Source organism: Rhinatrema bivittatum, chromosome 2 (genome assembly GCF_901001135.1).
Source record: "Rhinatrema bivittatum chromosome 2, aRhiBiv1.1, whole genome shotgun sequence".
NCBI classification, from domain to species: Eukaryota; Metazoa; Chordata; class Amphibia; order Gymnophiona; family Rhinatrematidae; genus Rhinatrema; species Rhinatrema bivittatum.
The window spans coordinates 340,682,630-340,699,245 of record NC_042616.1 but is presented as its reverse complement, the minus strand read 5'-3'; positions in this window follow the sequence as shown (position 1 = coordinate 340,699,245).

The following is a 16,616-nucleotide window of genomic DNA, read 5'->3' as shown; positions in this document are numbered from 1 at the left end:
TGTAGGACAATGTACTTTCAAGTAATAGAAGGACTAGGGGGCATTCCATGAAGTTAGCAAGTAGCACATTTAAGACTAATTGGAGAAAATTATTTTTCACTCAACGCACAATAGTTGTTGCCAGAGAGTTGTGCCACACAACGCACAATAGTTGTTGCCACTGCCAGAGGATGTGATTAGTGCAGTTAGTGTAGCTGGGTTCAAAAAAGGTTTGGATAAGTTCTTGGAGGAGAAGTCCATTAACGGCTATTAATCAATTTTACTTAGGGAATAGCCACTGCTATTAATTGCATCAGTAGCATGGGATCTTCTTAGTGTTTGGGTAATTGCCAGGTTCTTGTGGCCTGGTTTGGCCTCTGTTGGAAACAGGATGCTGGGCTTGATGGACCCTTGGTCTGGACCAGCATGGCAATTTCTTATGTTCTTATGTTCTCTTTGAAAACTGATACAAAGTCCACAGGGAAAAATATCTTTAGACTTTGCAACAATTCTCAAAGTTTTGAAAACGTATTCCTTAAAGACTGTGAATGTGATATCCCTGCATGAGACCAGGGTCAGGACTGTGCTAATAAGGAGGGGGGTTTGTGACTAGACCTGAAGTAAGGCTAGCACACCCCTGAATGTTGGACTTTAATGTCATAGTCCTTTATTTTGTGTTATTTGTTAAATAAAGTACAAGACAGCATTATTTAAACTCTGTGACTTGTGAAGAATTTCCTTTTTACTTTACCTGACAGAAGACTCTGTCATAGATAGCAAGAATAACTGCCATACTTCCTACCTCAGTTTCTCTCAATTCAAACTGATATCAGAACGATGGCTGGATCTCACACATCTTTGTTTGCATTGCTAATCATTTGGTAGAATAGAAATAATGAGAGTGGAAAGGTAACATATGCCAGGCTGGTCCATCTCCTGCTGTCAACATTAAGTCTCTTCTTTGCTGCACTTTTACATATGGCAGCAGGGTACAATTAACCAACCACCTCCTGCCATGCCATTGACATTATCCCTTAATTAATACGTTTTGATGCTACAGATTTTGCTTTGTCAGGCCATCACAACATTTGACCATTTGAGCAAAATACCTTTGAGCTTCCTCTGATCTAACTGAAATCCAGGTTGAGATCGGCAAATGCTTGACTCAGATTTACTCAGATAAACATAGTTTTGGTTTGGGTCTGATGCTATCATATATAATTTTTCATCCAGATTTACCCAGGTTGGATTTGGCTTTTGCAAATGTTTGCAGATTCAATGTGTTTTAGGCTCTTTGGATGTAGTGCAAAGTTTTGACTAATTCAAATAAAATACAAATCTGGGAATATTTCATCCAGACTCAAAATAATCTGAATTTTGTAGAGTTCAGTCAAGCCACAAATAGTCTCAACTAATTTGAGTTGATATACAAGGATCTTAGATTTAACTGAACCAACAGAGATCACTCATTAATGAACTGAATCTACAAAGGGCGAAGCATTAGTCTAGAGAAAAGAGTCACTGTCAATTTGGCAGCACACAATGGACCCATGAACAAAGTATGCAGACCCTATCCTTCTCATAAACCGGGTCATTTATAAAGCCATGTTAGAGCATCATTGTGTGCAAAATGGAGTCTATCACGTGATAAAGTGATACTAACGTGCAATGCTTATTGCAACATGCGTTACTATTAAAATATGATAATAAGTATGTAAAATCAAGAAAAGTATGCAAATGAGGGCCTCCTACCACAATGGATAATAAAATATTGCATACTAATGCTGGATTTAACATGGGAAATAATAATTCATCTGTTATTTGCATTGAAGGAGGGCAAAACGTTTTTATTGTGCCATAGCAGTCATTATCACAGGATGCAGCAGTTATCATGCACGATAAAATGAGGCCTTCTCTCTGACACACCTGCACAGCCCTGGTGAGCCAAAAAGAACACCTTTTATTATCTGCCCTATCTTCCTAAAGCCAGAATTGTTGCGCTTCCCGGCCACGATTGCTTCGCGGCTGGGCCTGCTCACCTCACCCGGCCGTCCACGAGCGCAGGCCTCTCTTCCACTGCAGGCCCCGGCCATCTCTGTCACTCTCCCAACCCGCTGCGGCTCAGGCAATATTGCGAGCCTCACAGCGGAGCTCCCGCCGGGGCTCCACGTCCAGCATCTCCTCGACCCCACCCCTAGGCGCGCGTTCGGCCAGCGTCATAAACTTTAAAGAGCCAAGCTCGGGAAACTAGGACCTGACGCTCCCCGATGATGTCTCCGATCCACGGTATATAAGGCAGGGCTCAGACCCATGATCCCTGGGGATCGGGTCGATCACGTTGTGATAGCAAGTTTGCCTTCCTGCGTTCCAGTGTCTTGTTCCAGTCTTCTGTTCCAGCGTCCTCCTGTTTCAGTGTCCTCCTGTTCCAACGTCCTCCTGTTCCAGCATCCTCCTGTACCAGCATCCTCCTGTTCCTTCGTCTCCCCAGGTAGTACCCCCTCTAGGGATGTGAATTGTTTTTCTGACGATTGAAAATATCATACGATATTTTCAAACTCGTCAGAAATCAGGGGCTCCCCGAAACCAATAGTAAAACCCCACGAAATTGTTCATGGGGTTCTCTTATCATTTTGGGGAAGGGCGGGAAAAAATGGCACACAAAAACAACCCCTAAACCCACCCCGACCCTTTAAAACACATCCTTTAGCTTCCCTCACCCTCCCGACCTCCCCAAAACTTTTAAAAGTACCTGGTGGTTCAGTGGGGGTCCCGGGAACGATCTCCCGCTCTTGGGCCATCGGCTGCCACTAATCAAAATGGTGCCATTTTTAAAGATGGCACCGGCTGTCCATTTCTCCTACCATGTGACAGGGGCCGGCCAATGGCACTGATAACCCTTGTCACATGGTAAGGGCAAAGGGCCATTGGCGCCATTTTTATTAGTGGTAGCCGACGGCCCGAGAGCGGGAGATCGTTCCCGGGACCCCCACTGGACCACCAGGTACTTTTAAAAAGTTTTGGGGGGGGGGTCGGGAGGGTGGGGGAAGCTAAAGGATGTGTTTTAAAGGGTCGGGGTGGGTTTTTTGTTTATAGGCTCGGGCGCAGCTGATAAAAAAAAAAACGATTGGACCGCACGCAAAAAATTTCCCGATAGTCCCCGAACCTGGAATCGGAACCAATTCCAGTTCCGATTCACATCTCTACTGACCTCTGCCTGTTACTTGACTACGTTTGACCTCCACCTGGATTTGACCTTTGCCTGTTTCTTCAACAATGTCTGCACGCAGTCTGGAACTAACCTCTGCCTGTCCACTGACCACTTCTGCATGCTGCCTGGAACTGACCTCTGCTTGACCTCTGACCACGTCTGACTGCTGCCTGGAACCTGACCTTTACCTGACTGACCATCCAATGATTGATCACTGGTATTGACCCCTGCTTTGGCTGACCACGCTATCCTTGACTGGCCTTGATCCTTGCTCTTCATTCAGAGACTCTGTTCTGGCCTTCTCTGGCACCTGGACTCCCTGACCTGAACATCGATCACACACCCTTGTTCATGGTGGGCACAACCCTGAACTTCATCTCTCAGAGATCCTGCGAGGCCCACCTAAGACCAGGCTGCCCGGTAACCAAGGGCTCAACCTGAGGGAACCCCGGATTGCTATTGGTAAAACTCCAGCTAGCCTCTGTTGCCTCCTGTGCTCCACCTCCTGGTGGCAGACACTCTCTGGGTCCGACCAGGGAGCCTATCAATCCTGCACAAGGCCAAGGGTCCACCTCCCAGCACAACAGGGTGCCAAGGCCATGGACTTGGTGGAGTCTCCCGCCATACGGACCATCCAGGGTCTGGTCGCAACTATCCAAGAGCAACGAAGAGCTCTAGAGACTCTAGCATCGACAGTAGAAGAGCTCCGCTCTCAATTGCAGGATGCAGTAATGGCTAACCCCGTGTGCCTAACTTCTACCCTGCTACCGAGGGCATCACTGGCTCTGCCAGCTCCTCCTCATTTCAATGGGGATCCACGCCTCTGTCGAGGCTTCCTCAACCAGTGCTTAATGCAATTTACTCTTCAGCCTTCATTGTTCCTGAAGGAATCCACGAAGAGCACCTTCATCCTCTCAAGCCTTGAGGGGAAGGCCCTGGCATGGGCTTCTCCACTTTCGGAAAGTTCTGATCTTATCCTCACCCAACTGTCCCAGTTCATCACCGCCATCAAATGCACCTTTGAAGACCCTGGTCATCAGGCGATTGCAGGCCATCATCTTCTCCACCTCCATCAAGGCTCAAGATCCCTCTCTGAGTTTACGGTGGAATTCCAAACGTTGGCCACGGAACTGGGATGGCAAGATGACTGTCTACGGACACTTTATCTAGAAGGCCTGTCCCCCGCTCTCAAAGATGAGCTCACTGTCCGTGACATTCCCATATCTCTAGAGGACCTGATCTCCCTCGCTGGGAGAATTGACCATCACCTCCGGCAACAGCACCAAGTAGTGAAAGCATCCGGCCTCCTGCTGACTGCCCAGCATCTGCCCCAAGCCCTCAGTTGAAGGCTCTACTGGCACCACCTCCATCTACAGAAGAACCTATGCATGTCAACCATGGGTGACTGTCTCCCGAAGAGCATCTTCAGCGCAAGAAGCAAGGCCTCTGCTTAAACTGCGGTGCCTCCAGACACCTGCAGTAGTCTTGTCCTGCCTGCCCGGAAAACTTCAAAGCCTGCCCCGGTGGGGGTCCCGAGCTTGGGCGCTACAGTCACTGACCCCCAACTTTTACTTCCAGTCTCTCTCACAAAGGAATCCCGTTCCTTCACCACCACTGCTCTTATTATTACTGGAGCAAGTGGCAGCTTCATCATGGACGACATTGTCAACCTCTTGAAAATTCTCCTGCAACCCCTAGAGGTGCCTCTTCGCATCGCATCAATCCAAGGGGAACATCTCCCCGGGTGCATCACGCATCGCACGGTGGCCTTCCAAATCACCGTGGGAGCCCTCCATGAGGAAGAAATATCCTTGTACTTCTTGAAACATTCCACATACCCAGTCATCCTAGGACTTCCCTGGCTCCAGGTAGATGGACCCCAATTTGACTGGCAATCCCTCCAGCTGGTTCAGTGGGGCCCTCAATGCCAGAAACGCTGCTTGAAACAAGTGTCCCCAGCAGTTACTGTCTTGAAGACTACAACTCTCATCGGTCTACCTGCTCAGTACTCTGATTTCGAGGACGTCTTCTCAAAGCAAAAAAGCTGACACACTGCCTCCACTCTAAAAGTTTAATTGCCCTTTCGAGCTCCTGCCAGGCACCACACCTCCCAAAGGCAGAACCTATCTACTCTCACTTCCTGAGACTCAAGCGATGTCTGGGTATATCAAAGAGAACCTAGAGAAAGGGTTCATCAGGCCTTCCGACTCTCCAGTAGGAGCGGGCTTCTTCTTCATCAAAAAGAAGGATGGAGGATTACGCCCATGTATCGACTATCATGGGCTTAACATCATCACCCGCAAGGATCACTATCTGTTGCCCCTCATCAGTGAATTGTTTGATCGCCTGCAAGGGGCCCAAATCTTCATGAAGCTGGATCTATGAGGGGCATAAAATCTCGTATGGACCCAGTCTGAGGACATTTGGAAGACCGCTTTCAACACCAGGGATGGCCACTATGAGTACATTGTGATGCCTTTCGGCCTTTGTAATGCCCCTGCGATCTTTCAACTCTTCATGAATGAGATCCTCCAAGATCTACTATATTCATTTGTAGTTGTATATCTAGATGACATCCTGATCTTCTCAAAGGATCTGAAGTCCCATCGCACTCACGTTAGGACAGTTCTTCAACACTTCAGAGAGAATCATCTCTACGCAAAACTGGAAAAATGCATTTTTGAACAGAACCGACTGCCCTTCCTGGGATTTATCATCTCCGATCGAGGATTTACTATGGATCCAGAAAAGCTTCAAGGGATTTGCGACTGGCACCAGCCACTAGGCCTCCGCGCCTTACAAAGATTCCTCGGATTCATGATTTATTATAGAAGCTTTATAGCTAACTATTCCATGTTAGCTGCTCTACTCACTGCTATGACTAGAAAAGGAACCAATCTCCGGTTTTGGAGTCCCAAGGCCCAAGTTGCATTCCACGCAATATGCCTAAGGGTCACGGTGTTGAGCATGCTGTACTATTGTATCTTTTTATTTTGGAAAACGCAATAAAATTATCAAATAATAAAAGAGGCTTTTTGTTCCGGTCCCTGTCTGCAACATCCAGACCCAAACCGCCCATTCGTCATTGAAGTCGACGCATCCGCCATCGGCGCTGGGGGCAGTGTTGAGTCAGTACTCCTCCCAAGGTACATTGGTACCATGCTCCTTCTATTTCCATAAATTCTCACCCGCAGAGCAAAATTATACAATTGGAAACCGTGAACTCTTAGCTATCAAGCTTGCACTCCAAGACTGGTGCCCATGGTTGGAAGGAGCACAATACAAGTTTACCATATTCACAGATCATAAATATCTTGAACATCTCAAAGAAGCATAACTATTGAACCCAAGACAAGCCCGATGGGCGTTGTTCTTTGAACGATTCAATGTTGAGCTGTGCTACCAGCCAGCATCGAAGAACCTCCATGCATATGCGCTCTCACGCTCCCTTGAACCAGAGGACACACCAGACATCCAAAGACACATTATCAATCCAGCCTGTGTGTCTCTCGCGGTTACCACCATGGTACCCGCCGTAAAAACGGTCGTCCCATACTGACTACGTGAGCATGTACTCTGCTGGGCCCATGACTCAAAGCTAACCAGACATCCTGGCCAAGCCAGAAACCTTGAGATGTTGAGGAGGTTTTATTGGTGGCTCAGTATGGTAAAAGATTCCAGCAACTATGTTGACTCTTGTCCTATCTGTGCTCAACAGAAACCCCCAACTGGTCGACCATGGGGACTTCTCCAACCGCTTCCAGCACCCACCAAACCTTGGTCAAGCATATCAACTGATTTTATTACCGATCTGCCTCCGTCTCAAGATAATACCCTCATCTGGGTCATCATTGACCGCTTCTCTAAAATGGGCCACTTTATCCCTCTGCAGAGCCTTCCATCAACTCCAGAACTCGCCAAGTTGTTCCTGAAACACATCTTCTGCTTGCACAGCCTGCCCAAGGAAATAATTTCTGACCGAGGGCCGCAATTTGCCACTAAGTACTGGCGATCACTGTGCAAGAAGTTCAATATCACTCTGAACTTCACATCGGCCTACCACCCTCAGGCAAATGGCCAAGTGGAGAGAACCAACCTTATGCTGAAGACCTTCCTACAGTCTTATGCAAATGACCAGCAGGATAACTGGGCTGACCTGTTACCCTGGGCCGAGTTGTCACACAACACGCACATTGCTGCTGCCACCAATGTCTCTCCGTTCTCCATGGTGTTTGACCGCCAACCACGCTTGCCTCTGCCAGTGCATCTCTCCATGCCTTCGCCAGTGGCTCAATTCACAGCACAAGCCATCCAACTTGTATGGAACCAAGTTAAGGAATGTCTAGCCCAGGCTGCCGAGCATTCAAAAAAAGTTGCTGATACCTATCGACGGTCGGCCCACTCTTCCGACCAGGCCAGAAAATATGATTGAGCACCAAACATATCAGATTGCGATTACCCTCTCAGCGACTGGCACCTTAGCTCATCGAGCCATTCCCAGTCCTCTGCCGTGTCAGAGCGGTAACGTATCAACTCCAGCTACCAAGGTCAATGGGTATCCACAATACCTTTCATGTTTCTTTACTGAAACCCTTCGTACTCTCATGGCCATCTCGTAAGGCTCCTCCTCCTTCACAAGTCTCCACAGAACCATAAGAGACACTACAAGTATGAGACGTCAGACGTCCAGAAAAGACATGGCCATTGGGAGTATCTCCTGTCATAGGAGGGCTTCGGGCCTGAGGAGAACTCGTGAGAGCCCTCCTATCACATCTATGACAAACTACTCCTCCAGGACTTCCACAGAGACCACCCTGACAAATCAAGGCCGGTAAGGGGAGGCCTAGAAGAGGGGGTACTATTGCGCTTCCCAGCCGGGTACGCTCTGCAGCCGGGCCTACTCAGCTCTCCCGGCTGTCCATGAGCGCAGGCCTCTCTTCCACTGCAGACTCCGGCCATCCCCTTCGCTCTCCCCAACCTGCTACTGCTCCGGCAGTATCGCAGGCCTCACAGCGGAGCTCCTGCCAGGGTTCCACGTCCAGCGTCTCCCCGGCCCCACCCCTAGGTACGCGTGCGGCCAGCATCACGAACTTTAAAGGGCCAAGCACGGGAAACCAGGACCTGACACTCCCCGATGACGTCTCCGATCCACGGTATATAAGGCAGGGCTCAGACCCATTATCCCTGCCTTGGCAATCGGGTCGATCACGTTGTGATAGCAAGTTTGCCTTCCTGCATTCCAGTGTCTTGTTCCAGACTCCTGTTCCAGCGTCCTCCTGTTCCAACATCCTCTTGTTCCAGCTTTCTCCTCTTCCTTCATCTCCCCAGGTAGTACCATTCAGACTTTTTTCTTGGTACTGACCTCTGCCTGTTACTTGACTATGTTTGACTGCCACCTGGAACTGACCTTTGCCTGTCCACTGACCATATCTGCACGCTGCCTGGAACTGACCTCTGCCTGACCTCTGACCATGTCTGCATGCTGCCTGGAACTGACCTCTGACCATGTCTGCATGCTGCCTGGAACTGACCTCTGCCTGACCTCTGACCATGTCTGACCCCGCTTGGAACTTGACCTTTGCCTGACTGACTATCCATGGACTGACCATTGGTATTGAGCCTTACTTTGCTGACTACGCTATTTTTGACTCTGGCCTTGATCTTCGCTCTACATTCAGAGACTCTATTCTGGCCTTCTCTGGCTCCTGGACTTCCTAATCTGAACATCGACCTCGCACCCTGAACTTCATCTCTCGGAGATCCTGCGAGTCCCACTTAAGACCAGGCAGCCCGGGTAACCAAGGGCTCAACCTGAGGGAACCCCAGGTTGCTATTGGTGAAGCTCCAGCTAGCCTCTGTCTCCTCCTGTGCTCCGCCTCCTGGTGGCAGGCGCTCCCTGGGTCCTACCAGGGAGCCTACCAGTCCTGCACCAGGCCAAGAGTCCACCTCCCAGCGCGACAAGATTGTTAGGTGGAAGTCTAGTAGTGGTACGCTGGGCACTTCAGGATGTTCAATAACAACAACAGGGAAGGGAAGTTCAAATGCCAACTAGGGAAGTACCTGCATTGGAGCCAGAGCTGCATGCCCTGCCAGCGGAGTGCAATGGCTCACAACAGGGATTTCCATAGAAGATGGCACGCTGGCGTTACAGGGAGCACATCTTTCATCCCTACACCACATTGATGGGGATGCCAGAGGAACACATGTTTAAGAGGTTTGTTTGTTTATTAAAATTTCTTAATCACTTTGTGCATAAACTCTAAGCGATTTACATAGTAACATATATAATAATTAACAAATAAAATTAACATAAAATTATGAACATAAAACAACAATCAGAATCACAAATTGACAATCATTAACAGCCTAAAACAAAAGAATTGTTTGGCAGATCATGAAAGTCTATAGGACTGTTAGTGCCTGAGTACTTTCTGCGGCTACATAGCATAGGGATGTGACCTCATAAATGAAGGGGATGCTATTGAATGTATGCAGGCTCTACTGAATTGAATGCTTGATTCAGCAAAAACACCTTCAAAGCTGCTTTAAATTTCTGCTTTAATTGAAGGCACCTCAAGAAGGCCCCTTTCCTGAGATCTAAGGCTTCTCGTTGATTGGTAAATGTATAATAATAAATTGGCCCAAGGGAGAGAAGGGGTTTTAAGTAATTTGAATGTACTCTAAAACACACTGGAAGCCATTGAAAAAGCAAAAGAATGGGAGTAATGTGATCAAAGCATTTTGTTCCACCAATTAAGTGTGCAGTTGAATTGTGAAGGAGTTGAAGTGGTTTTAGATTTAATTTAGGAAATCCAAGGTATAAAGCATTGCAATAATCAATGAGCAGAAGCACTGATGCCTGAACTACCAACTGAAATCATTCAGTTTGAGTAGATTTTTCAGGCCATGCAATACTCTCAATTTGAAAAAACATTTGAATCTAGCCATACCCCCAGGCTTTTGGCATGAGGCAAGATAGAAAATTGAGTGCTATTTAAGACTAGACTACCAGGGGCAACAATAACCAAGAATTCAGTCTTGGAGAGATTTAAAGAAAGTTTATTATGTTGTAACCACTGTTTAATAGTTGACAGGCAGATTCCGATGTCACTGACTGTCTCGGACCAGGTGGAACTCATCTTAATAAAGAATTGTATATCATCTGCATAGATTCTGTATCCATTGCATAAGTTTGACAGGATTTTGCAGATTGGGGCCAAGTAGATGTTAAATAATAAAGACAATAAAGCAGAGCCTTGAGGAACTCCAGTACTGTTAGCAAACCAAGTAGAATATTATCTTGCTAATCTAATCTGTGAGAATCGATTTGTTAAATAAGAAGTAAAAAAGCCAGAACTTAGCCAGAAATTCCATGTCCTTTAAGGCAGGATAGCAATATGTCATGGTCAACAGTGTCGAATGCTGATGAGATATCAGGACATATGAGTGTTTGTGATCAAGCCCATGTCTGATGTGGTCAAGGAGAGAGACAAGTAAAGTCTCAGTATTAAGAGATTTTCTAAAGCCAAACTGCAATGCGTTGAGGATCTGATGTTCCTCAACAAAGGCATTTAATTCAGGTATAACCTGAGCTCTCAGGCTATCATGGAATTATGTCAAGTTCAAGAACTCAGAGGGGAGATGGATCCAGTTACAAAAAGGTCCATGCTATACTAAGCCTTACTAAACTATTGTGCACCCTGCATTTTATGGCATCTTACTCATTCCAAACAACAGTTAGGGTCGTCGAGGGAATGTTGCAAACATGTTTTTCCTGCTTTCTAGGACAGGCCAAAAGAACTCTACATAGCCACCTTAATCATTACATAAGATTCCCTAGTGAAAGGCAGGACTTGCTGGATTTGAGGGGAGGTTTTTAAGCCATAGCGAACTTTCCAAATGTTCTGGGAGCTATTGACTGTACTCATATAACAATCATCCCACCCTGTCACAGGGAGGAGATCTACCACAACAGAAATTGCTTCCTCTCCATCAATGTGCAAGTGGTCTGTGACATTGGACTGTGCATCCTTGATGTGGTTGCCAGGTACCCGGGAGCTGCACATGATTCCTTTATACTTAGGCAATCTGGGCTGTTTGAACAATTTGAAGACAGCCTCTATGATGGTTGGCTAATAGGTAAGAGCTGTGCTTCTTTCTATCATCCCTATCCAGCTATGTGTTTACAGCAAATAACAGTGACATGGGGGGGTCTATCAGAGATGTGACTGCAACAGTTAAAAAATAAGTGGCTTGCACAGTTAGGTCAATAAACCATAGTGGCAGGGCCCAGGTTTCTCTCTCAAGGCTATAGAGGCCTAATAATGTTGCATGTCCATATGATGCAGTTTTCACTTATGTCAGTGTGTGACCGAGCACCACAGACTTTCAACATGTCAACTTTAAACAAGTAATTGTTCAAATCCTCTCTCTTGGAGCTTTTGAAATATAATTTGTCAATCAAAACCTTTTTGGGTCCACAATACTGAGACTCTCAGGTCAGGTGTACCCTGCTAGTGCTCTGTCAGCCCTCAGCTGACGATGTCCATATCAGTTTCCTGTCTGCAGAGCTTGTGCTCTGACAGTCAGGAAGTCAGCCACAGTTTGTCTTGACCATCACAGGGGAACACAGGTTCAAGTGAAGCTGTAGGAGTGCATTTTGGGCTAATCCTATTCACTGTGTCATGGCTGACAAATGTGTATCTCTGGAGAACATGCCGCAGAACAACCAGGGACATGTACATTCTTATCACAAGGTTGAAGTCTTTCTGCAATGAAATGTGTGGAAGCTGTGATGAATAGCTTTTATGTTATAGGAGTTCTAGGATTAGGTAGAGATTGCTTGATTATGAGTGACATGTACACATTATGTCTTGAATCCCCCCTACCCATCTCCCATCACCAACCCACCTACCCTCCACTCCTCTCCCACCCCCTCTCACCTCCCCCTAAGCAAACCCTTGATCCCCCCTTCTCCCCTCGCCCACCAATTATTTAACCGCTCTACCCACCTCGTAACACCCCTCCCTGATTATTTCTGCAAATAAGTTCTCCTGTATATAATGTTTCCATTGCATATATCTATCCATTTTATAATTGCTTGTTAATTTGTACAGCCTTACCCCTGTTTCCTCCCCCCCTCCTTCCCTGCTACCCAGTTCGCCTATCAGTTCTTTGTAAAGCCCAATTGGCTACTTTATGTTACATGGAAACCGATGTGATGTTATCCTAACGAATATTGGTATACAAAAATTTGCAAATAAATAAATAAATGTAGGAACCCCAGATGCAATTTTCCATCCATGAAGACCTAACATAGTATCACAAAGTACTATAGCATACATATAGTGTAATAGGAAAAGGCAGCAAGGACTTTGGGTTTAGAAATAGCCTTTTAAATCTCATGTCAAGCTATAGCTTAGCTTCTAGTATATAATAGCATGTTGTGGGTTGGCAGTGATAATAAAAAGTTGCAGTTCTGTGAGTGATGCAGCCATTTTCTCTTTGCTGCAGGAGATTTGGGATATGGTTGCAGGACCTCGCTGCTTATAGCTGTCGCTATTCCCAACACACCAGCAGATGAGGCCTTATATGTTTTAGCTGCTGTGTCATAGAACACACCTTTGGAGTTCTAAAAAGTAGATTTCACTGTTTAGACAAAACAGGGGGAGCTTTAATATATGCTCCAGGCAGAGTAACAGAGATAGTGCTTGTCTGTTGTGTATTTCATAATCTTGCTCTATGTTATGGTACTTCAGTTAACCTTGTTCCAGATCTATCTGTATAAGCTGGGGAGACCACATGGATAGGCAGCCAGTTTTGGCAAAGTGTTATACAACACTACTTTGCCTGTTAATCATCATCTAGTCCTTCCCTTTGCATGGAAGAGAGCCCAGCAGAGAGGTTCTGGCTTTTCAACTCTGTATCTGTTGCGACCGTCGCTGCCTGATGTCTCCACTCCACCCACCTTACCGCATTGGCGACTCCCTCTAAGGTTGAAGGATGGCTAGATGCCACGGCATCTCCCTGCTGAGTTCCTCCAGCATCCCCGGACCGGCTCGACGTTGCACTTCCGCCATGTTGTCTGAAGCCTAGGGCGCACGTGCACACGCGCTCCAATTGAAGTACCAGCAAGGGCGCAAACCTCAGGGGCATCCCCCTGAGATGATGTCATCCGCTTCCGATACTTAAAGGTCCTTGAACTCGCTAACAGTCGAGTTAGCTAAGGTTAGCCAAGGTTATGGTATTGATATGGGTTTGGTCTCGCTACCTAGCTACTCTGCCTCCTTGAGCTTACCAGAGGTACCCGCTCCTCGGGGGCCTCGCTCTCTCTTTTGCCTTTCATTTTTACAGACAGGAACCGGTACTCGCTCCTCGAGGGCCCTTGTTCCTGACTCTCTACTGATTCTCATCTGCCTGGAAGCTATCGTTGCCTACAAAATCGTGAGTTACCATCGCTCTCTCAGAACTTTCCCTGGAACCAGATACTCGCTCCTCGAGGGCCTACCCTTTCTAGCTGCTGAGCTTCTACAAGACCATTATTGTGAGTGTTGTCACAAAGTTCTGTTCATGAACTCTGCATATCCTGCCTACTCACTATCTATAGTTCTCAACAGTTCAGCTATCCTGGGATTGCTGTTCCAGTATCTGAGGGACTTCAGCCCTGCTGGGCACTTCAGCTCACTACTGCCACCTCTGGTGGTTCTCAAAACCTGTTTAATAAAAGAACTAGTGTGTGTCTGTCTCCATACGCCTAGCTGGTGGTCCCTCTCGGGATCTTCCCCCAGGGGCATGGTCATCTGCCACCAGCCCAAGGATCCACCTACAACTATACCAGTGTTGCGTCCATCGGTTCCCGACACCCTCCTCCTGCTCTCCTTACCAAGCTGGCGCCTCCCTCTTCACCCTCAGGAGGACTAGCTGCTACAAACTGCCATGGCTCCTGTGGACCTAAGGACGCGCGTGCGGTGCGACCCCAATGGAAATACCAGCGATGGTGTGAACTTCAGGGGCGTTCCCCGAAGATGACGTCACCCGCAACTCAAATAAAAGGACTCGGCATTTGCTAACATGTCGAGTTAGCAAAGGTTTACCTATGGACGATTTTGCAACCTAGCTACTCTGTTTCCGGACTTACTAGAGGTACCCGCTCCTCGGGGGCCTCGCTTTCTCTCTTCTTGATTTCAGATTGCCAGAACGCTCAGAAGACTCCTCGTTTCCTGGAAGCGATCGCGGACGTGAACACAGTGAGTTCTGTTACCTAGGAATCGGTACTCGCTCCACAAGGGCCTACTTTCCTATTGCTCTGAAGACTCCCTTCCATTCAAGACGTTATCGCAGGTGCAGAGATCAAGAGTTACATTGGCAAGATTACAGATAGGAACTGGTGCTTGCTCCACGAGGGCCCATGTTCCTAGAATCTTATACAGACTCTCTTCTACTGTAGAAGTCATTTCATATACAGCAATTGTGAGTTCTTATTACAGACTGTGGAAACCAGTGCTCGCCTACGGCTCCTGTTCCTGAGTGTACTGAAGACTCTCTGTGGCATAGAGACCATTGCAGACATCTACTATTGTGAGTGTACCATCTTGTATCCAGTATACCCTGTCTACTCACTACTTCTAGTCTCTCTCTACAGCTCAGCGACCCAGAGATTATATTCCAGTATCAGAAGGACTTCAGTGTTGCTGGACACAGTGACTCACTACTGCCACCTCTGGTGGTTCAACTTCCAGTCTAATAAAGAACTATCTGTGTTTGTCTCATACTCCAGCCTAGCTGGTGGTCCCTCTCAGGATCTCCTCCTGTGGGTGCTGTCTTCTGCCATTGGCCCAGGGATTCACCAATTCTACTAGTGTCACTCCTTACACTATAGAGTGGTATTTCTTATGCCACTCTGTGGGAGCCAATCACTACAGACCATTAGCTCCGCTTATGGAGTATTATAAATTGCTAGCTCCTCCCCTTGGAGGAGCAGCATTGAACAACCAGAAATAACTCACTTATCTGATTGCTCCTCCCATCCGCATTGCGGATCATTATAGATAACTAACTCTTGCAACTCAGATTACTACAGTATCTTTCTTTTACTCACCGATCCTCTGTCTGGGTCAGCGTGTAACAGAAAAACACTTAGGCCGAGTTAAGCAACATCGTGAAAATAGATTATTAACTATAATTGACAATAGTAGACAAAGTTGACACAAAATAAACTAACAACAATGTCCTAATGTTTCATATTGAATGTCAGTCAGAAAGAGTCACGTCTCGCCATGACATTCATGTAGAACTGCCAAAACAGTGTGCTTAGTATGGCATAGCTAGCACCTTCTTGCTAGTCTCAGCTACGCCTTTGATCCTGTACTAGCCCTCACAGGTTGGCAAGATAGTTGCATATGTATGATGGAAGTCCAACAAGGCCTATGACTTGGAGCCGAATGCTCAATTTGTACAATAAATCACAAGTAGCTCAACTGCTTAAAGGCACAGTCTGAAGTTTCAAGATAACAGCTACAATCATCAATCACTAGAGATGTGAATCGTGTCCTCGATCGTCTTAACGATAGATTTCAGCTGGGAGGGGGAGGGAATCGTATTGTTGTCGTTTGGGTGTTTAAAATATCGTGAAAATCGTTAAAATCGTGAGCCGGCACACTAAAACCCCCTAAAACCCACCCCCGACCCTTTAAATTAAATCCCTCACCCCAAATGCCTTAATACTTCATCAACTTTGGGAGGGAAGTACTTACTTGCCCTAAACCAATGGCAGGAAAACCGGCACACTAAAACCCCCTAAAACCCACCCCCGACCCTTTAAATTAAATCCCCCACCCTCCCGAACCCCCCCCCAAATGCCTTAAATTACCTGGGGGTCCAGCGGCGGTCCGGAACGGGCTCCCGCAATTGAATTGTGTTGTCTTCAGCCGGCGCCATTTTGCAAAATGGCAGCCGCAAAATGGTGGCGGCCATAGACCAACACGATTCGACTGCAGGAGGTCGTTCCGGACCCCCGCTGGACTTTTGGCAAGTCTTGTGGGGGTCAGGAGGCCCCCCCAAGCTGGCCAAAATTCCCTGGGGGTCCAGCGGGGGTCCGGGAGCGATCTCCTGCCGCGAATCGTTTTCCGTACGGAAAATGGCGCCGGCCATACGCGTATGACTTTTGGCCAGCTTGGGGGGGCCTCCTGACCCCCACAAGACTTGCCAAAAGTCCAGCGGAGGTCCGGAACGACCTCCTGCAGTCGAATCGTGTTGGTCTATGGCCGCCGCCATTTTGCAGCCGCCATTTTGCAAAATGGCGCCGGCTGAAGACAACACAATTCAATTGCAGGAGCCCGTTCCGGACCGCCGCTGGACCTCCAGGTAATTTAAGGCATTTGGGGGGGGGGGTTCGGGAGGGTGGGGGATTTAATTTAAAGGGTCGGGGGTG